General features: G+C 40.3%; 1 protein-coding gene across 10 annotated transcripts in view; it reads right to left on the reverse strand.

Moving 5' to 3' along the window:
- NRXN1 (neurexin 1) overlaps positions 1 to 23,327 on the reverse strand; it is a 2,061,945-nt gene that overhangs the window by 842,769 nt on the left and 1,195,849 nt on the right. The gene's annotated exons all lie outside the window — the stretch shown is intronic.

The following is a 23,327-nucleotide window of genomic DNA, read 5'->3' on the forward strand; positions in this document are numbered from 1 at the left end:
GGTTATAAATATTTTCAGAAAGAATGGCACATAAATTAATAAACAAATATTTATTAACTAATCCTGTTCACTAAAAAAAAGATATTTCATATAACTGTAATAGTCAATATGTCAAAAAAGGAGACTTTTTATAGTTCTTTGTACTTGCAGCTTCTGTAGTATATAAGCAGTAATGATCGCTGCATCAGGCAGTAACTCTCAGCATGAAACTAATGTTAACAACCCTCATATTGGAAAAAAAAACACATAATTCATAGCAAAATACTTCCAATAAAAAATGTGAGTAGGATATATAAAGTATGTTTGCATGATATTTTTTTTTTTTATTTAATTTACTGATTGATTCGAGAAGTACAGGATTAATCCAAATGTATAAAAGTGCCGTACCTTTATTTTTCTTAAGGAACATAAAGTCCTTTTTCGAAAACATTTCACATTCAGGGAGTTATAAAAGCTGCGAGCTTTAACATCAAGGTGGATTTACTGCTCAATTTTTTCTAACAATTGGAGCTGTGTTTTCTTTCTCAGTGGTTGGCAAATAATTGGATGTGGTGAATAAGCTCTCATCCTCCAAACGGACTCCTGTGGTTTAGTTTAGTCTCATGCAAAATGAACATGAAACAGATCAAAATCTTTTGAGAAGCCAAAAGATAAATAAACCATCCCCCAATTACTTTATCTTGCTATATATATACTCTATATGCTGTATATATTTTTATATGCATTTACATATATACAAATGAACAAAGATGCTTATATACGGTGTATGCCACAACATGTAAAGTAAGAGTGATTATCTCATTACAATGCCGCCTGTCAGTGGTTGGATATATTAGCCACAAACTCAACATTTAGTTCTTATAGTTGATGCCTCGGAAATAGGAAAAATGGCCATACATACCCCTGTCCTCTGCCAAGTTCCCCTACAGTAGACATGTGAGCAATAGAACTTGACCATGGAGCAATGGAAGAAGGTGGCCTTATCTGAGGGGTAATATTTCCATTGTCAACATGTAGATGGTCACTTACTACCGACAGCAAATATCATCAATAAGCACCATGGGAAACTGGCAAGTCTGCCAAGTCAGTGAACCCCTGTTCAGCAGGGAAACCTTGGATCCCGTCTAGAAATGAGTAAATCAATACATAAGAAATCAATAGTGTTCATAATCTACCCCCCAAAATCTGATTCAACTTTTTAACCCGACCATTGAAGGGTTAAAAAACAATAATGGATTATGGTCGCCCAGCCTGTGGTCACTCTTCAGCTGTCCCCACATAGTTCTTTGCATTCTCCTTCTTGTCTTCATATGGGGCACAATGTTCCTCATCTTTTGTATACTTGGGGTTCCGTGGTGACCTCAGAGCGTAATGAACCTCTTTTCATCTCTTTTCGTAGCATTTTCCATTCTGACCAAATTTATTCTGACCAAAATTTTGGTGGCTTTGCTCATTCTAGTCCTATCATTTGTGCAGATTTTTTTGATCATGCAACTTCTACTTAAAGAGGTTATCCACAACTATTTATTTTTTTCTCATGGGCCTAAAAACTAACAGACACATAGTTGTGAACTACTTGCTTGTTCTGCCCAGTGGTGCCAGCTCCCTGCAATTACGGCCTGCTCCTGCTTGGAATTTTGATGCTTCATGTCAATAGCATTAAGAACCAAAAACTCTTCCTCTTCCGGAGTGCTCTGTTGATGGGGTGTGACTGCCAACATCATGCTGATTGACAGCCAACTCCCTGCAGTTAGGCAGTGGGAAGTTGGTTGCCAATCAGTATGAATGCCTTGGATTTGATTACTTCAAATATGGAGAGAAAAGGGTTAATAAACTGCTCTGACATAGAAAGGAGGATCCATGTAGAAGGAATGGCTTTATTTGTCTATGCATTTCAAAGCCTTATGGCTACTTCCTCAGGACAAATCTTATACAATCATCAGACATAAAACAGGGGGTATACAGTGTGTCATTGTCCACCCATATCCTGTCCTCCGCCATTAACTTGAGAACGGCGGCAGCTATAGGCATAGAAGTGGTGTCTAGGTATAGTAAAGTAGCCATGCGCTACGCAATGAAACCACTTATAGCTTGCCCTGGTGGAAAACAACGGAGCTAGCATTTTTATCTCAAAAACAGAATGAGAGAGAAATAAAGTTAATTAAAAAATTGTAGGGCATCATCAATTCAATACGAATCGACACCTTGCATACAGAAATGCTATGATATGAAACCCATGACCCCCCCAAAACATTGAATGCTGGTCACACATATGGCGCTCATTTAACTTTGATGCTAAAAGTGGCCACCGTCAGCTGCAATGCACATCTGCGCTCTGCACAGCATACTGTATCTTGCTGCACGTTGTGCAATATGGTAGGTGACACGTTTGCACAAGCATCTGTGATACGACGTCGTAGGTCCTGCAATGTTGGTGGAGGGGTTGCATACACCCGTTGTTTGATGTGACCTCACAGAAAGAAGTCCAATGGGGTCAGGTCAGGTGAGCGTGGAGGCCACTCCACACAGTCACCATACCCAATGACTTGAAGGAAGGTCTCCGTGAGGTATCGCTTCACGTCCACAGCCTTGTGAGTTTTACACGTTCTTATCATAGCATTTAATTTCTGTATACAAGGTGTCGACTCGTATTGAATTGATGATACCCTACAACTTTGTAATTCCCTTTTTTCTCTATCTCGTTTCATTTTCAAGATAAAAATGCTAACTCCATTGTTTTCCACCAGGTGGCGCTATAGGTGGTTTCATTGCATAGCGCATGGCTACTTTACTATACCTAGACACCACTTCTATGCCTATAGCTGCCGCCGTTCTCAAGTTAATGGCGGTGGACAGGATATGGGTGGACACACTGTATATAGGAGGAGAAAGGGGCGGGCTAGAACAGATGTGATGTATGACAATACAATGTGCCTATTAGTTTGGTGACCTCTGGTGGACTTGTGTAGTATTACACTCAGGTTAGTTTTCCTGCCTGAGTGTCTGTGCCACCTAGTAGTAGTCTGACAATACTCAATATGGGCTTTTTATTATAGCAATAATTGCCCTTAGTTGTTAAAAGTAGCAAACTTCAATATTTCACATATAGGCAGCAAACTCTGAGTTAAAAGGGGTTAATGAGCTTATGTAACGATTAGGAGCTCTGCCATCTTGGGATAATGACTCCAGGCCTTAGTACTTGAAATGATGCGGCAAGTTTTTCCATTTTTTAAAAATATTTCACATTTTTACTTCTGATTTAGACAATCTGAAGGAGAATTCATTTAATAGTTATCAGATAAACTTTCCTGTTCCAGTTATGGAGAAAAGATACTGTAACCACATAAAAGATACAATCTGCTTCTAAATCATGAAATGACTTAGTGTTAGAAATGAAAGCCATGCTATAATGATATTTGACAATATGCTCTTCAGGCGAGCATCAGCAAAAATGCCCCTGTCACATACTGTTAAAGTGATTAGAAACTTTAAGTAGGAGGAAAAAAACCTATGACTAATTTCGGAACCAATCATGTCTTGTATATCGGCCTTGGAAATGTATTAAATGTATTTTTTTAAAGTCTTTGTCTCACTGCAGTCGGTGACAGGAATTGAGATGTGATCTGATGGCAGTTGAAGAACATAGTCCTTTTAGACATTTTAATTGCTAGATATTTCACATATTGGTACATAATGATGGCTAATGGAGCTTATTAAGAGCTATAAAGCACTGTACTGTAAGTCATAGCAGACGGGTACATATTAGCTTTCATTAATCAAGAGAAACTAGACTTGGATTGTCAGCTGATATCTAAGGGTTTCTTAGTAAATCTGGCCATACACATAACAGAGATCTAAACAGGAGCAGATAAAGATAAAATCGCAGCATTATACCAACGCTTATGTGTGCAACCAAAATACTATATTTCCGCACAATATGGTTGAAAGCTTAAAGGCATGGTTCGAAGGCGAAGCAAAATTTCTCCTCAATCCTAACATGGACAAAACAGAGCTCATTGTCTTTCCTCCTCCTCAATCATCTCCTCCAACAAGCCTTTCCATCAAACTCGATGGTTGCTTACTCTCACCAGTCTCACAAGCTCGTTGCCTTGGAGTGACCCTCGACTCTGCTCTATCCTTCAAGCCACACATCCAAGCCCTCTTCAACTCATGCCGATTACAACTCAAAGACATCTCCTGGATCTGTGCTTTCCTTAACCAAGAATCAACAAAAACATTAGTGCATGCCCTTATCATCTCCCGCCTCGACTACTGCAACCTCCTGCTCTCTGGCCTCCCTTCCAACACTCTTGCACCCTTCCAATCTATCCTAAACTCTGCGGCCCGCTTAATCCACCTCTCCCCTCGCTACTCCCCAGCCTCGCCACTCTGCCAATCCCTTCACTGGCTTTCCATCACCCAACGACTCCAGTTCAAAACACTAACCATGACTTACAAAGCCATGCACAACCTGTCTCCTCCCTACATCTGTGACCTAGTCTCCTGGTACCTACCTGCACGCAACCTCATATCCTCACAATATCTCCTTCTCTGCTCCTCTCTTATCTCCTCTTCCCACAATTGCGTACAAGATTTCTCCCGTGCATCCCCCATACTCTGGAACGCTCTACCTCAGCACATCAGACTCTCCCCTACCGTGGAAAGCTTCAAGAGGAACCTCAAGACCCACCTCTTCCAACAAGCCTACAACCTACAATAGCCCTCAGTCCAGTAGACCACTGCGCAACCAGCTCTGTCCTCACCTATTGTACCATCACCCATTCCCTGTAGACTGTGAGCCCTCACGGGCAGGGTCCTCTCTCCTCCTATACCAGTCTGTTTTGTACTGTTAATGATTGTTGTACGTATACCCTCTTTCACTTGTAAAGCGCCATGGAATAAATGGCGCTATAATAATAAATAATAATTTAGTGCCAGAATCTAAACTTTTTTCTGTTATAGTTGCATTAAAAAATCCCTATCATTCCCTCACTACACTATTTAACTTCTATTGTTTCATACTTCCTTTTTGATAACGATATGTTTGAGAATCCAAGTGCTAGGATATTCAAACAAAGCATCATGAGGGGGTAGAAGTTACATAGTAACATAGTTTCTAAGGCTGAAGGAAGACCTTATGTCCATCTAGTTCAGCCTATTTTTAGTGCCGCTGTTCTCCAGTGTTGAACCTGTGGAAAGCAAAAACCCACAAAGTAGAAGCCAGTTTTCTTCAAAGAGAAAAAAATATTTCCCAACTCCTAAGCTGGGTCAACTATGTACCAGTAATATTATGTTATTCATAACCTTCTATACTTTGCTATCAAGAAAAGCATCCATTCCACTCTTAAATTTATTCAGTGAGTTGGCCATCAGCACTTCCTCAGGAAGAGAGTTCCAGAGCCTCACTGCTCTTACCGTCAAGAACCCTCTTCTATGCTGGTGCAGAAATTTTCTTTCCTTTAAACGTTGCTCTAAAAGTTGCAGTCATTGCCACATCCCTGCTTCCTCCCTGCAACAAAGCATCATCAGTGATGATCATTTTAGGGGCTGGGCTAGTCCCTGTGTGCTGTGCACTGTGCAGTGTACACAATGACAGTGCACTCTCTGTTGTTGGCTCAGAGCAGCAATAATGAGCTGGCAACAGAGCAGTGTCAGAATACCAGTGTGCAAAGACATATGTCACCCCAGTAAGTGACGTCACTGGTCTCTGCACGCTAGGTATTTTCACAACACTCAGCTAACTGCCAGCGTGTTACTGCTGATCTGAACTGACAACAGAGAGTGTGCTGTCATTGTGCACATAGCACAGAACACAGAGACTAGCCCAGCCCCTCTAAAAAGTGTCACTGATGATCTGCTAATCTGAATTTACAACAGAGAGTGCGCTGTCATTGTGCACATAGCACATAACACAGAGATTATCCTAGCCCGTCTAACAAGTGTCACTGATGATCTGCTAATCTGAATTTACAACAGAGAGTGCGCTGTCATTGTGCACATAGCACAGAACACAGAGATTAGCCCAGCCCATCTAACAAGTGTCACTGATGATCTGCTGATCTGAACTTACAACAGAGAGTGCACTGTCATTGTGAACATGGCACAGAACACAGAAAACAGAGACTAGCTCAGCCCCTCAAACAAGTGTCACTGATGATGCTTTTTTCAGGGAGGAGGCAGAGACTGTGTCAGTAATCTCAGCCTCTACCCCATGATGACGCTATATTTGAGTATCCCACTATACACCAGGATTTTCAAACAAAGAGTCATTAGAGAGGACGAAGAGAAAAAAAATAGAAAAACAGTTAGTGAAGTCAGGGAAGAGTAGGAAATGTTTAATACAAGTATATTGGAAAATAGTTTACATTATGGTACTAAGTAGATAGGGATTTAGTAGGAAATTTACTTTGCCTTCGGACCACCCCTTTAAAGAAGAGGAAGAGTACAGGCTTGATGTCTTTAAATAGTCATTAAATGCATTACCTGCCCATAGAAGCCCCTGCTGCTCCTCACTGGTCTGTTTTTATAGGTTTGCAGAGGTGACTTCCCATTGACAACGGGTAAAAATTCCAGCCAATCATTGGCTTCGGTTTCCTTGTGAGCTACCTTGGCATGACAGCTGAGCCTAGTGATTGGCTGTAGCAGTCACATGTTCTAGATGGGTAGTCACTTCTGCAGATCAGGAAATAAATGACCATGTGTGGCCACCAAGTGGTTGTGATGTGTAATTGCAGCCTATCAAGGTCAAACTTGACAATAATGAGTTAGTATTGTGAGATATTGGAGTTGTAAGTAAAGTGGGCACATTTGTCTAAATTCTTTTGTTTGCTTTTCTAGTTTTTAGATATTCAGGAAAGGTCTTTGTAGAACAGTAAGCTGCTGAGATATATATTGTTTTATCCCAGCTACTTTATTACCAGCTCTGCTGGCGACTTCTCTGTTCTGGTGGGTAACGGATCACATTTACTAAAACCAATAGAGAATAGGTTAATGTGATCCGAGGTCGTAGCGCGCATGTAGGGTATAAATGTATTACTGTGCCATCTAGTGCCCTATCTATGTCTTGAAAAAAAACAAATTACCTTAATGGAATCTATTACAGGCAAAGACGTGAAACACATCAATGTGGTTAAGAGGACGGGGACTTGGCAATACCTCAGTGTACACTAATATAATGTGACAATGCTATTATATTACGTATTTGCCATGTCACATCAGCAGTACTCATCGGTGTAAATATGACACTGGAGAAAACAATGCATTTCACCTTTTTTTCTATAAGGACCGCACCGGTGATGAAATGTGATAAAGAAAAAAAATGTCGGGTATAATACACAAAGAGAACACAAATTATGTCTTGAATTTCAGCGAAATAGTTTTCGGCACTGCTATTATACAAATTGAAAGGCTAAGGAAAGCAGCTTTCATTCTGCAGCCTGCTGTTACTAATACTAAGGATACCCAGGTCGCTGTTTTGCTGGTTGCCTTCAATTGCTAGAAAATAGCTTCCATACAACCTTGAATTAAGACAGAAAACATACCCCTCTCGTCTCGAAAAAAAAGAAAAAACACCGTTGGAGTACAGTAAATTGCACAAAGACAGTTAAGACAAGTAAATATTATTTCTTTTTACTGTTTTGATATTTGACAAATCCTTTTATAGAAATTTTATATCTCAACTTGCCATAATAATAGTAATGTAGGATGGGTCTGGGAAATAGCTCCCTATAGTTTTCTATTCCTAAGACCTCGTCTTTACAGTATTATGTGTATGATATCAGCAATTTTTGTTTTAACTTCTCTTCTGCTCAATGCATTAGTAAATTCAGCTCGCGAGCGTTCTTGACCCACATGTCTATGGAGTAATATATGCAGCCCATTTATAGTTGTTGACCTTTTCAACTCGCATTTGATCATGTCTGAAAGATCCATCAGTTCTATCTATACTAATATACTTATTATAGATTGTAAAATACCTCCGGGGTCTGATCACTACTGACCCCATGCTAACACAAAAGGAGAAGAGACAGACTGTGGAGAGCGGAGAGACTGGTAAAGATCTATAAAACAGCAGACCACTTAACCGTGACATGTCTTCAAATGTCTTTGTAAATGATATAATGCATGTCGTAGTCTTTGGTCTGCTTTTCATGGCCATGCAGTTGAAGTGTGTGCACTGAGAATTAAAGGGAATCTTTCAGCGGGATTTCATACCCAAAGTTTTTACATGCGCATGTAGCTCTTTCAAAGACAAGTCAAGCAATATCTCAAAGACAAGTCAAGCAAAATAGTCAACCGGCATAGCCGGTCTGTTGCTCTGTGACTGAGAAATCAGTGTTTAAATTGATGTGTAAATGAGGCTGAAGAGCTTTTTGTACATCTGAAGCCTCCGTCACTCCAGCTCTATTTGTCTCCTCCTCCTGCTTGACAGACAGCCTCTATTCTGTAGTACTTACTGAGTTCATACGCATGGCACTTCTGGGGTGGTGCACAAGTAGGGTCCAAAACAGTCTCACGAAGATGTAGAAATTTGCCACTTAAAATCAATGTGAATAATGTTTTTTATTGTGAAGAACTTGTAGGATCAGCACAAGCACAGACATTTCGGTCAGAAGACCTTCATCAGTTTCTGAATGGGTGAGCTTCTCCAATACTTTACCTTCTCTATAATTCTTGGATAAGACCCTATTTTTGCGCCTTTTTTGTCCTCTAGTCTACTCCAGAATAGATGTAGAAATGTGGCAGCCAAGATTAATGTGAACAGTGGTTTTTATTGTAAATAACTTGTAGGACCAGCACAAGCACAGACGTTTTGGGGAAAAGACCTTCATCAGTGTGCGTGCAGAGGGTCCTCAGAAAGCATAGTAGCGTGGTGAGCGGCATAGCTGGGTGTGACGCGGTATCAACCGCTGTCTATGTGGCACCACATTATACCCAGCTACGCCACTCACTACGCAGCTATACTTTCCGAGGACTCTCTGCACACACATTGATGAAGGTCTTTTCCCTGAAACATCTGTGCTTGTGCTGGTCCTTCAAGTTCTTCACAATAAAAACCACTATTCATATTGATCTTGGGTGCCAAGTTTCTACATCTATTCTGTAGAAGGCTGGAGGACAAAAAAGCGCAAAAATAGGGTCTTATCCAAAAATTATAGAAAAGGTAAAGTATTGGAGAAGCTCACCCATTAGGGTTGTGTGAGTCACAACAAACTGAGATTGCCACGGTATACGACTGTAGCATCCCCATGTGTAGATCAGCGATATCCAGGAAAGAAAGATTGGGTAGAAACGCGTAGAGAAATAAATCACCACTTTTCTATTCCTGGATATTTTCTTCATTATGGCAGTGCGGCAATACTATCCAGTCTTTCTTTCCTGGATATAGCCTTTAATCTGTGTGACTTCAGGCAAAGAAGCTGTCAATCAACCACAAAGAGGCAGCGATCAGCAAAAATTAGAGCTGGAGTGACAGAGGCTTCACATAGTTCTTCATCGTCATTTTCCAATACAAATGTTGATTTCTCAGTAACAAAAGAATGGATAGGCCATGTAAAGGTATTGGTGGACTTGTCTTTGAAAGAGCAACATTTGCATAGAAATAGTTGAAATAGAAATGGCTACCTGTTAGATATGTGGATTAAATAAAAGTACATTTGGACAGAGTTTGAACAACTTGGGGTAAAATGAATATAATTTTGCTAAACAATTTAAACAATATATCTAATGGTTCGTAAAATCCAGCAATATTGTCTGTGTCCTACTTAATGCATAGTCAGGACATTGTCTTCTAGAACATTAGATGTCTGTTTTATTTAGAAGTTATTATAATATATATTTTTTTATCTTAGATTTTGGAAACATACTTATGTTAAATCTTTCCATTAGAGTCTACTGGAACATAATGTTTCTGATACGATATCTGTTATTATATTGTACTTTTCCGAAAATTACAAGTTGAAATCTAGAATTTCTACATATGGTTTTGTCAAATATCAAAACAGCTAAATGTATTGTAAAGTACAAAAAAAATACAAAACAAAATCAACAATTTATCAGTAAAATAAAAGGTACAAAGATTTACCATTAGCTTCTTACAAAATAATTTATCATGTGTGTGAAAATGGCCACCATACCAAACCAGCATGATATGCTAACTTCTTATTTAACAATATATGGCTAGTTTAGTATATTATAGTTTAATTTAATATATAAAGCTCAGTGTATTATTGTATGTGTGTATGTATGTATATATGTATATATGTGTGTATGTATATGTATGTATGTCCGCTAAAGGAATTTGCACCATCACATTTACAATCATGAAATTTTGCACAGACACCCCATGTGATTCAGGGAACGTCATAGACTATGTTTGGGCGGCAACATTTAACTTTTTTACTTTCCAGTTACTCTACAAAAATCCTGCAGCCATTAAACTGAATGGAGCTGGGAGCTGCAGGCTATAAATAGCAACTGTCAGTGGTTGCTATAGGAACAAAATAAACTGTTAGTATAACAAGCTTATGTGTGAGGTAATAAGATGTAGGTGGTGAGATGGATAAAGAGAGACAGAGACACAGACAAAGACAGCCGGGCAAAGAGACAGCCCGGGCAAAGAGGCAGCCCGGGAAAGAGACAGCCCTGGAAAGAGACAGCCCTGGAAAGAGACAGCCCTGGAAAGAGACAGCCGGGGAAAGAGACAGCCGGGCAAAGAGACAGCCGGGCAAAGAGACAGCTGGGCAAAAAGACAGCCGGGCAAAAAGACAGAGAGAGAGAGAGACAGACAGATACAGAGATTGAGACAGATAGACTGATGCAAATACAGACAGAGAGATAGAAACAGACAGACAAGGATAGAGACAGACAGCGAGACAGACAGCGACACACAGACAGCGACATACAGACAGAGACTGAGAGAGAGATAGACAGTTACTGTCCTGGGCAACGCCCGGGTACTACAGCTAGTTAGTATATATAGCTATAAGTATTTAGTAGAAACATACTGTACATATTTATAATGTACTTTTAGAATCATATAGTGTAACTGGTAGATGATTTCATCAATCCAATGCAAATCGAATTTGTGCCAAATGTTATGAAATTCACAGATCTCTGTGAATTTGAACAATTTGTAATTCAATTTGCATTAATCACCAAAAAATGCCCACCGCCTTTTCTAACATTATAGAAGCTTGCATCAGACCATGCGGGTTTCCCCATATTGCCTTGCAACATTCCATAGCCAATATAAAAGCCTGGGTAGGGAAAGCAGCAGCTATTTTAAGGTGATTTGGAATAGCGAGAGAACATCAGAGCTCAAAGTTCATCAAAAAACAGATTAAAAAAGTCCCAAAATTTGTACTATGCAACTATATTAACTATATAATTCAATTTGTGTTAATCAATAAAAAAATGCCAACAGCCTTTTATAATATTGTAGAAGATTGCATTAGATCATGTGTGTTTCCCCATATTGACTTGCAACCTTGCAAAGCCAGTATAAAAGCCTGGGTAGGGAAAGCAGCAGCTATTTTAACACTAGAAGTCCCAGAGAGGGGTCATTTAACATTTCTACCTTTGGAACCCAGAGACGGGTCGAATAACCTAAAGGATTTTAGCTAACATCCTATAATCACCGTCTTTTGTTCTGTAATTAAGGCCATTACTGTCGCACCACAGGAGGTTGTTATTTTCCATTGAGTTTAGCCATTTAGTTTCTAGTTAGTTCTATTCAGTTTATTGGATGTCATTTGACCCTCTTACGGGACTTCAGGGGGGAGCTCGAATTTTCTGGGACTTCTAGTGTTAAGGTGATTTACAATAGCGAGAGGACATCATAGCTCAAAGTTCAGCAAAAGAGAGAAGATTAAAAAAAGTCCCAACACATAAGATAAATACTCAATACAGTAATATGTTTTCTGGTGTTACTTCGAGCCAAGACAAAAGATAAGGAAGAACAGAAGAGGGTAGTAGCTTTTGATTTAGAATAGCAAGAGGACATCAGAGCTCAAAATTCAGCAAAAGAGAGATTAAAAATGTCCCAAAACAAATACTATGTAACTATATATAACTATGTAATTCAATTTGTGTTAATGACCAGAAAATGCCCATGGCCTTTTATAAGATTTTAGAAGATTGTATCAGATCAGGCGGGTTTCTCCCTATTGCCTTGCAACCTTGCAGAGCCAGTATAAAAGCCTCAGTAGGAAAAGCAGCAGCTATTTGAAGGTGATTTTAGAATAGCAAGAGGACATCAGAGCGCAAAGTTCAGAAAAAGAGAGAAGATTATAAAAGTCCCAAAACATTAGATAAATACTCAATGCAGTAATATGTTTTCTAGCGTTACTTTGAGCCAAGACAAAAAGTAAGGAAACATGTACCAGGGTAGTAGTTTTTGTGACTGCAAAGGATGCAGTCACCCTTAGGTAATAGTAAATGAAGGGACCCAAAGGACATTCTTAAGGGCACTTTACACACAGCAACATCGCTAGCAATGTCACTAGCGAGCATACCCGCCCCCATCGGTTGTGCGTCACGGGCAAATCGCTGCCCGTGACTCACAACATCGCTAAGAACGGTCACATGTACTTACCTGCCTAGCGACGTCGTTGTAGCCGGCGAACTGCCTCCTTTTTAAGGGGACGGTTCGTGCAGCGTCACAGCGACGTCACTAAGCGGCCGCCCAATAGAAGAGGAGGGGCGGAGATGAGCGGGCCGAACATCCCGCCCACCTCCATCCTTCCTCATTGCCGGCGGCCGCAGGTACGGTGATGTTCCTCGTTCCTGCGGTGTCACACATAGCGATGTGTGCTGCCGTAGAAACGATGAACAACCTGCGTCCTGCAACAGCAACGATAATTAGGAATAGAACGACGCGTCAACAATCAACGATAAGGTAAGTAATTTTGTTCGTTAACAGTCGTTCGTACGTTTCACACGCAACGACGTTGCTAACGAAGCTGGATGTGCATCATGAATTCCATGACCCCAACGACATCTCGTTAGCGATGTTGTTGCGTGTAAAGTGGCCTTTACACATAAAAAAGATGCCAGTAATATAAGTAGCACATTATAAGTGAAACATTTGTTACAAATTTTTTAATGTGGCCTAGAAGTTTATTTTATGCTTATCGGCAGAGGAAATAATAGTCAACAATACGACAACCTGTTCAACCTATGGTTTATATGTACAAGTACATTATGGTAGCATATGGACAAATTCGGAAAATAGAATGGACAAATGTTTGGGGAAAACAAATCTGATAAATATCTGGTCTTATAAAGGCCAACATTGTTGCTTTTGTCCCACTTAATGCAAAGACACTGTCTTCTACATCCGTATGACCCCGCCTCATCATTTGTATTTTTTAGCTTACTGCTTTTTTATGCCAAATTCTTGAAATGGCGTAAGTGCTTCATAAAGTTTGCGCAAAGGCAAAAATAATCTTTCTTTTTGCCTTGGACGTCTTTTGCAACATACCTGGCGCACATAAAATCACTCCAGAAGGAGGCTGGGGTACCGTTGCGACAAATTTTGAAAAGTTTTAAAAAGTCGCAACTGATAAAGCAGCCAAAAACTTCTGGAAACTCCAAACTCAGGAGCACAATGACAATCATAAAAAACAGCAAAGACATATTAAAACCTAGAAATAAGTTAAGAATGAAAAAAAGGCAAAAAAAACACAAAAAAAAGGCCAGAATGTAATAATTAAAGCACACAGATCACAGGAAACAACTTGCTTTCATAGATTCTGGAAGAGAATACAATGGGGCAGTATCCCAGTTGGGACCCCCAAAAAGAGAGACTCCCGAAATATATATATACTACAAAGAGTTGTCATTATGTGACAGCCCCTTTAACAAACAGAGCCCAAAATTGTACAGATTTAGTATAAATGACCCATATTACGCACATATTTTCTGAAATATAGGCACATCCTCCGGTATTATCAAACTAAACAAATACATTGATTCAGAGCACAAAACTACATAATTTTGGAAAAATCCAATCAATTTGCATTTCTATGGTCATTTCAATGCTTAACAGATAAAACAGCTGTTCTGATTTACAATGTAAAATAAAAATTGTAGAAAAATGGAAATAATATATCACTTGGCATGATATCATATCTTATTTAGGTTTTTGTTCTTCCTGTAATTGTCACCACAAGATGAATTTCATTTTGGGGTTAGAATAATTGCTGTGAAAAGCAATATATAGACTAAGGATAAGTATACTGGGAGAAATCGGTAAAGTTTCCTTTATCTCCATCCAATGTTATCGAAGTCCTCCCCAAAGTGAAATTAATTGAATAAATTGGGAGATTCATTAATAATGAACCATAAACATGTTTGTTGTGGGGCTACATCACTAGACATTGTCGGCATTTTTTTTTCATGCCTGAAGTCCATAAAACTCTAAAGGAGTTGGGTACTGAATACTCGTAACTAATGATGAGTGAGCACTACCATGCTCGGGTGCTCAGTACTCGTAAGTAACTAGTAATGAGTGAGCACTACCATGCTTGGCTGCGCAGTACTCATAACTTATGATGACTGAGCACTACCATGCTTGGGTGCTCGGTACTCGTAACTATTGATGAGCGAGCACTACCATGCTCGGGTGCTCGGTACTCGTAACTAGTGATGAGCGAGCACTACCATGCTCGGGTGCTCAGTACTCGTAAGTAACTAGTAATGAGTGAGCACTACCATGCTTGGGTGCGCAGTACTCATAACTTATGATGACTGAGCACTACCATGCTCGGGTGCTCGGTACTCGTAACTAGTGATGAGCGAGCACTACCATGCTCGGGTGCTCAGTACTCGTAAGTAACTAGTAATGAGTGAGCACTACCATGCTCGGGTGCTCGGTACTCGTAACTAGTGATGAGCGAGCACTACCATGCTCGGGTGCTCGGTACTCGTAACTAGTGATGAGCGGGCACTACCATGCTCGGGTGCTCGGTACTCGTAACTAGTGATGAGCGAGCACTACCATGCTCGGGTGCTCAGTACTCGTGATTAGTGAGGAGCGGGCACTACCATGCTCGGGTGCTCGGTTCGCAAAATGAACAGTTGGATGCTTGGATGGACGCGACTTCTGTACCAAGTAAAATGGAAGTCAATGGTGGATTTAAGCATTTTTGGAATTTTTTTGGGAAAACTTCCTGGAAAAAGCTTGAGTGCCCTATTAACTTCCATTAAACTCGGGTACTCGAGCCGTGCCCATCCAAGCATCCAACTGCTCATTATAAGTACCGAGCACCCTAGCATTGTAGTGCCCGCTCATCCCTACAGAATATACCAATATGTTCTAAGCCCTCAACTGTCCTCTGCAGCTGCAGCTCCCTGCTCTGTTGCACAGGTCTTTAGTTCTTTTAATGGTTAAAACTCTAGAAAAAGTACCTAACCTCATGTGGTCACATGGGGGGTGGCTCACATCATTGATGCATGACAGGGTACGACTACATTACTACAGGGCACAAGGATGGGCACATTACATTTTACCGGTATCTACTTTGATTTTTGAAATTTACCAGTAGCAGCTGCATTTCCCACCCTAGTCTTATACTTGAGTCAATAAATTTTCCCAATTTTTTTGAGGCAAAATTAGGTGCTTCGGCTTATATTCGGGTCAGCTTATACTTGAGTATATACAGTATCTGCAAAATATGAATTTTGCCTGATCCACTCATCCCTATTGGCAGCCCTTCATGCAGATGTAAAATTAGTTTTTAATGACTTTTATAAGGTGCACTAAGGAAGATGAAAGAATGGTGCTATAATCAGTGTAGATCATAACCATGTGTCATGGAGCCTTCAGTATCTGGGAATCTAGTTGGAAAGGGACGGAGGGGCACAGAAGACGACAACAGCAAGAGACGCATCTTTTAAAATGTTGATGGAGCAATTACACGGGTTTTCCATAAAGGAAACATTTTAGAATTATTTTTTTCCATTTTATTTAGTGGTACAGAGGTTGGAAATTATTGGCGTAGCCTGAGCTGGCCCAACGACAGATGTCTTGGCCAAAAAGAGATGATGACTACAGCTGATCCTCCAATATTAGCCTCCTATAGACATAACATGTTCCTATATTGCAGATGTGTTCTTATTCAATCTCTCAAAGGACCCATTTAAATAGAAATCATCTGGAACTTTAACGAATTGACTTCTCTCCTATAGAAGAGTTTCTGGCCTCAGAACATACTTCATAAAGTCAATTTTCCTATACAACATGAAGGGTCGTACAAGACCAAATGTGCCGCACAGTATGTGCTGTGTACATTAATGGAGATTAATGCAGCACATATTTCATGAAACCATGAAGTATCTCCTCCATTAGGCTCATAGAGTGATTAATCTTAGTCATTGGTTAATGTCCATAGACCAGTCTCATGGTACATGGAGACAAACAACTGCGCTGAGCCGAGTGAGAAAGGGCAGATGAGTTTAGGGAATGGGACTGTGTAGTGATTTCTTTTAAAATGACATTTTATTGAGAATATAGTCCAAATTGTGTGACCTTAATTCCATTCTGAATATCCAATTATCACTTAGGCTATAGATACTCGGAGACGTGGCCTAAAACACTGAAATCTCAGCGACGCATTGCAACATTGGATGTCGCACACAATACACTTGCAATAGGCTTCAATGCAAGAAGCAACACACAACTTATGTGCCACTTATTTACTACTTGCCTGTTTTATATACAGCAATAGTAGAGCTCTAAAGTAGTTGCAGACGAGCGGCGCAATTTTTTTTTGGCCCGTGACTTTTTAGATAATTGATGTTGTTCAAAACATCGTGTAGCCCCAGCCTAAATATCAAAAGCTGAAAAACAGGGGTTAAATTGTTTGTCTTTACTAAATCAACCCTTAGGCGGGCTTTGCACACTACGACATCGCAGGTGCGATATCGGTGGGGTCAAATTGAAAATGACGCACTTCCGGCATCGCATGCGATATCGTAGTGTGTAAAAGCACGATGATACGATTAACGAGCGCAAAAGCGTCGTAATCGTATCATCGGTGCAGCGTCGGCGTAATCCATGATTACGCTGACGCGATGGTCCGATGTTGTTCCTCGCTCCTGCAGCAGCACACATCGCTGTGTGTGAAGTCGCAGGAGCGAGGAACATCTCCTACCGGCGTCACTGCGGCTTCCGTAGGATATGCGGAAGGAAGGAGGTGGGCGGGATGTTTACATCCCGCTCATCTCCGCCCCTCCGCTCCTATTGGCCGCCTGCCGTGTGATGTCGCAGTGACACAGCACGACCCGCCCCCTTAATAAGGAGGCGGGTCGCCGGCCAGAGCGACGGTCGCAGGACAGGTTAGTCCATGTGAAGCTGCCGTAGTGATTATTTTCACTACGGCAGCTATCACAATATATCGTACCTGCGACGGGGGCGGGGACTATCGCGTGCGACATCGCAGCATCGGCTTGCGATGTCGCAACGTGCAAAGCCCGCCTTAAACATAATCTGCCAGCAGTACATAGACATGAAATACTTAATTACAACATAACGGCAATATACATAATATATTTTTTAAAGTTGTAAAATCTGAGTAAAATGATCAAAAATGGACCTGCTCTTCATTATATACAGTCTTCTTTGACCATTTCTGTGATCATGTAGAAATGTAATTCTCATTCTTCATCATGTCAAGAATTGTATGACTTTTCTAAGCTTTATCTTGTTAGATCTAATGTAACATTTAAAGATTGTGATATATCACATTATCATTGGCAGTGGGTTGGTAGGTCACTGCCCGGCTATCAATCAACAAACATTAGACATTGACCCCAGAAACAGAATACTGAATCCCTTATAATGAACACTGTGCTACATGTTTTCCTCTTGGTCCATGGTGAAATCTAAACCCTCGATTCATCCAAATCTGCTCCTGAGGAACGAATTGCGATAAAGTGTGTACAGCATATTCTGTGTTAGTCTCAAAAGAGGCATTGAAAATTCATGTCATGATTTCAATGTCCAATACCAGCGATTAGACTGTCAATGATGATTTTGCCTTAAACATGAAGTGTTCTTTTCTTACTTTTTTCAGAGGAGGCTCAAATGGATTTTTCAAACATTTCAAACAAGGATAGTCCAAGGAAAAAGCTTACATCTGGTAATTTGGAGTAATTGGTTGTGTATAAAGTGAATGCCCAACGTTTTATCTCAAAGTTAGTGCCCTGTTTACTGGTAGGGTTTCATCTATAACTGATATGAATGTTTAAATAGAGTGATCTGTTGGATTCACATCAAAATAACAATGGCTGTGAAATTCTTAGCATACAAACCTAGTGTCCCTCATTAATGGTCTTGTTCGGACCACTGTTTTGTCATCCAAGATAACCACAGCTCCTATCACACTACCCAATTCACCCTGAGCATCAGTAGTCTTAGAAACTCCGCCAGCTATTACACCTGGCTGCACGATAGCACCGAGTGACAACAGGGTGTGTATCTATAAAGCCTATGAGCTCGTGCAGACCACCATAGATTCTATCATCCGAGAGAATTGGGTCGATTGCGCATATGACACTCTGATCAAACTCTGGTCATAGTGTCACCATACTGTGCTCCGATTCTTTTGGATAAGGTGAAGATAGAAAATGTCTCCACAGAATACACAGAAATCAGACTGCACTCAGATGTCATTCGAGTGCAGTCCAATGATTCCCATAGCATTGTGCAATTTGAATATTGGAACAAACTTGGGCATGTAGCGATTCAGACACGTGAGCGGACTGGTAGAATAGCTTTAGTCCAAGCACGATCCAATGTTTTGTCTTATCGTACCTATTCAGTCTTGTGAATCTAGCCTATAGTGGGTAATGAGTTTCCCACAATTAGTAACACACAACTTGGCACTTTGCTCAAACATTTTGAGGAATTATAACAGCATAAATGTACACTTCTAAGAAAAGGTGCCCCAGAAGTGTTATTTAATTTGAAATACAAATATCTTGTAAAACAGATATGACTGATAAAGAATAGTGATGAGTGAGCACTGCCATGCTCGGGTGCTCAGCACTTGAAATGAGCAGGTCGGACACTCGGACACCCTCGACTCAAGTATTGAATATAATTGAAGTCTATGGGGAACTGAAGCAATTTTGCAGAAGATATTCCGGAAAAATGCTCGAGTTTCCCTTTAATGTCCAATATACTCATTACACAAGTGGAGCTCGTCTATGCGTCTGACTACTCATTCGGAGTAACAAGCACCCAATCATGGTAGTGCTCGCTCATCACTAACAAAGACCCATTCCACTCTTAGAGGTGACGTACTTGGCAGAATAATTTGAATTTATTTATTTTCATGACCTCGATGGATGTTGAATATTTTTTTCTATATTCTGCCATTTTTTTACAAACTGGATTCCTTGTTTTACTGACGTTGCGTCCAATCGTCTTTAGTCAGTGCCGCTGTCTCCCATATTGTTTGAACTAAAACAGAGGTCTTGAGAAATAACATATTCTCCTAAAATGTTGCCCCTGTGTAGATAACACTTGGGGGAGTTTAGGATCTTACTGCATTCGTATTATTTAATCCAATGCGAACCATATGATGTAAGCTTCTAAGCTCTTCCAAGTGTGACAGACAGTCATAATTGTATCATTTAGGTCCATGTAGAGGAAACCTCCATAAAGAAATATCATGGAATAGGCAGTGCAGCATTATGCACTTTTTAAAAGTGAGAAGGGAGATGTAAAAGAAAATATTCTATCTATATAGTCATCTGACTGCTGAAGCCACTGATTGGCTGCAGGGTCAGGTGACTTGATGGATAGAACATCATCACTTCTGCTTCTGGCAGAGACCATGTGTGTGACAGAGCTGCATTGGTGGAGCTTTCAAGAGGTAACAATTTTTTTTTTACCCTTTCCTTTGGTCACGTTGGAAAAAGAAGTGGGAAACCCCTTTAAGGGAAATCAATAATGGTAATCAAAGGTCATCTTCTTTAAAATCTAGGGTTGTGTTCACAATTAGCGTAAATGCTGCTTTTTCCAGCTGCTTTTTATTGACATAAAAAAGCAGCACAACCAGAGAAGATTGTTATTATGTTTTGTGGTCTTTTTTATCTATTTTTCGCTTTGATATATCTTTATCCAGGTTTGAATAACTTTTTACTACAGTTTTTTAGTGCGAAAAAGCTTTGAGTCTGCCTTAAAAGGGGTTGTCTGGTCTAAATCCACAAGACTGCAGTCCCTCTATGTGTCACTCTGTGTAATTCCAGACTTGAAAATCCTCACATTGGGCTCAGTGTACACTGTGGGGATTCTGTGGCGTCGAAGCCAGGAACGGCGGTCATAGGGCTTTGACTTTGGGATATGCACACTCCCGGCCAGAATCCGACTATTCGACTGCAACCTCTCTAAATACACTTGCATTGAGCAAGGCCACACCCACCCGGTCATATTCTGGCCGGGAGTTTGCATATAGCATACCCAAAGCCATGTGACCACCATTCCTGGCTCTGACGCCAGAGAATCCTGACAGCGCACAGTGCACACAATGTGAGGACTCCCAAGTCTGCAGTCACATAGAGTGACACATAGATTGACTGCAGACTTGTAAATCCTCTCATTGTGTGCACTGTGTGCTGTGAGTATCCTCTGATGTCAGAGCCAGGAATGGTGGTCATATGGCCATGAGTTTGAGATATGCACACTCCCAGCCAGAATCCAACTATACCAGTGCATCCTCTCTAAATACACTTGCATTGAGCAAGTCTGCATTCCCGTTTAAATTCTGCCTGAAAATTTGCATATAGCATAGCCAAAGCCATGGGACCACCATTCTCGGATCTGACACTGGAGAATCCTCACGGCACACAGTGCACAGGATGTGAGTATTCACATATCTGCAGTCACATAGAGTGACACACATAGAGTGACTGCAGACTTGTGCTTTTAGAGAGTGACTGCAGACCTGTCGTTTAAGAGAGTGACAGCAGACTTGATGTTTTAGAGAGTGACTGCAGACTTGACGTTTTAGAGAGTGACTGCAGACTTGTCCTTTTAGAGAGTGACTGCAGACTTGTCCTTTTAGAGAGTGACTGCAGACTTGACGTTTTAGAGAGTGACTGCAGACTTTACATTTTAGAGAGTGGCTGCAGACTTGACGTTTTAGAGAGTGACTGCAGACTTGTCATTTTAGAGAGTGACTGCAGACTTGTCGTTTTAGAGAATGACTGCAGACTTGTCATTTTAGAGAGTGAATGCAGACTTGTCGTTTTAGAGAGTGACTGCAGACTTGTGAATCCTCTGATTGTGCGATCTGTGCGCTATGAGTATTCTCTAGGGTCAGAGCCGGGGCCACGGGTTTTGGATATGCATACTCCCAGCCAGAATTTGACTATATGAGTGCAGCCTCTCTATATAGACTGGCATTGAGCGAGGCCCCACCCCTCTAGTCAGATTTTAGCCTGGAGTTTGCATATAGCATAGTCAAAGCCACGTGACCACCATTCCCGGGTCTGACACTGGAGAATCGTCACAGCGTACAATGCGTACAATGTGAGGATTCACAAGTCTGCAGTCACATAGAGCGACACAGAATGACTGCAGACTTGTCGTTTTAGAGAATGACTGCAGACTTGTCGTTTTAGAGAATGACTGCAGACTTGTCATTTTAAAGAATGAATGCAGACTTGTCATTTTAGGGAGTGACTGCAGACTTGTCATTTTAGAGAATGACTGCAGACTTGTCGTTTTAGAGAGTGACTGCAGACTTGTCATTTTAGAGAGTGACTGCAGACTTGTCATTTTAGAGAGTGACTGCAGACTTGTCGTTTTAGAGAATGACTGCAGACTTGTTGTTTTAGAGAGTGACTGCAGACTTGTCGTTTTAGAGAATGACTGCAGACTTGTCGTTTTAGAGAATGACTGCAGACTTGTCATTTTAAAGAATGAATGCAGACTTGTCATTTTAGGGAGTGACTGCAGACTTGTCATTTTAGAGAATGACTGCAGACTTGTCGTTTTAGAGAGTGACTGCAGACTTGTCATTTTAGAGAGTGACTGCAGACTTGTCATTTTAGAGAGTGACTGCAGACTTGTCGTTTTAGAGAATGACTGCAGACTTGTTGTTTTAGAGAGTGACTGCAGACTTGTCGTTTTAGAGAATGACTGCAGACTTGTCGTTTTGGAGAGTGACTGCAGACTTGTTGTTTTAGAGAGTGAATGCAGACTTGTCTTTTAAGGCTGGACAAACACTTTAAGACTGCAAATTATGTTTTTTTGCATCAGATGTGCATTAGATGTGTTTTTTACATGTTTTTTCAGGTGTCCCATAAAAGCTTATAGAGAAATAACGCACCAAAAAAACACAGTTCAACAGCATCTTAAGACATACAGGATTTTTTGTGAAATCACATCAGTTGAAACAGTTAAATGCAGCAGATTTTCTGCACAAAAAAATATATTGGAAGAACTTCAGTATTTATGCTATGTGTGAACGTGACCTAAAACAGAAAATAAGGGTTCGCATTTGTTTTCCGAATGCAGCCACTGACTAATAAATATGGGAATCTTCTTCACTAAGTTTTACAATTTATCTCTTCTTTAAAGTTGAAATTGCGGAACAATACAAACAGGTTTTTGCCTGACAGCAGTACAGCTTGACTAAAGTACAGAGAATGCATTAAATCAGCAAAAATGTATAAATTCCACAGCTCCACAAAGGGCCGTTCTTCTGATTAAATCTGCTTGAAATGTTCAAAAAAATATCTGCACTTACCTTTGGAGCTCGCTTTCTCCAGATATATTGTACATAGCGGGTCTTCATGCAGCCACAACAAAAGCTCGTTCAAACAGCATATAAATGGATGCAGCATGTATACATTGCATAATACATATTGTATCATTTTTGGCATTCTAAAAAAAAAATGTCTCCGATTTTTAAATTCCACAGTCCCAGACCATTTTAATTTTTAAGAGCGCAAACCTTAAAATTTCTAGAAAAAAGTCAGGTCACGTCTCTATAAAGTGAATATTTTTTTCTTCACCGCCTTCTCTTTCAAATTTTAATGTGCCCCTGAGGAAATGGAAAATGGTTCTGGAAATGTGGTTTTAAAATTAAGTTAAAATTTGAAAAGTTAAAAAAAAAAACATTCTACAGCGCAGACAAGTGAGATATCATTCCATTGGAATATATTCTTAATAAGTCATCTATATACTCACTAAACTTATGAGCAAGGTTTGCCAATTATTTCTTGGCGCAATACAGTATTCATAACCTTAAAATTAAAATACTAAATGTTAAAGAAATGGAAAATAAATAGGAGACTTATTATCTAGGCAG

The sequence above is a fragment of the Anomaloglossus baeobatrachus genome, chromosome 3 (assembly GCF_048569485.1).
Source record: "Anomaloglossus baeobatrachus isolate aAnoBae1 chromosome 3, aAnoBae1.hap1, whole genome shotgun sequence".
Classification (NCBI taxonomy): Eukaryota; Metazoa; Chordata; class Amphibia; order Anura; family Aromobatidae; genus Anomaloglossus; species Anomaloglossus baeobatrachus.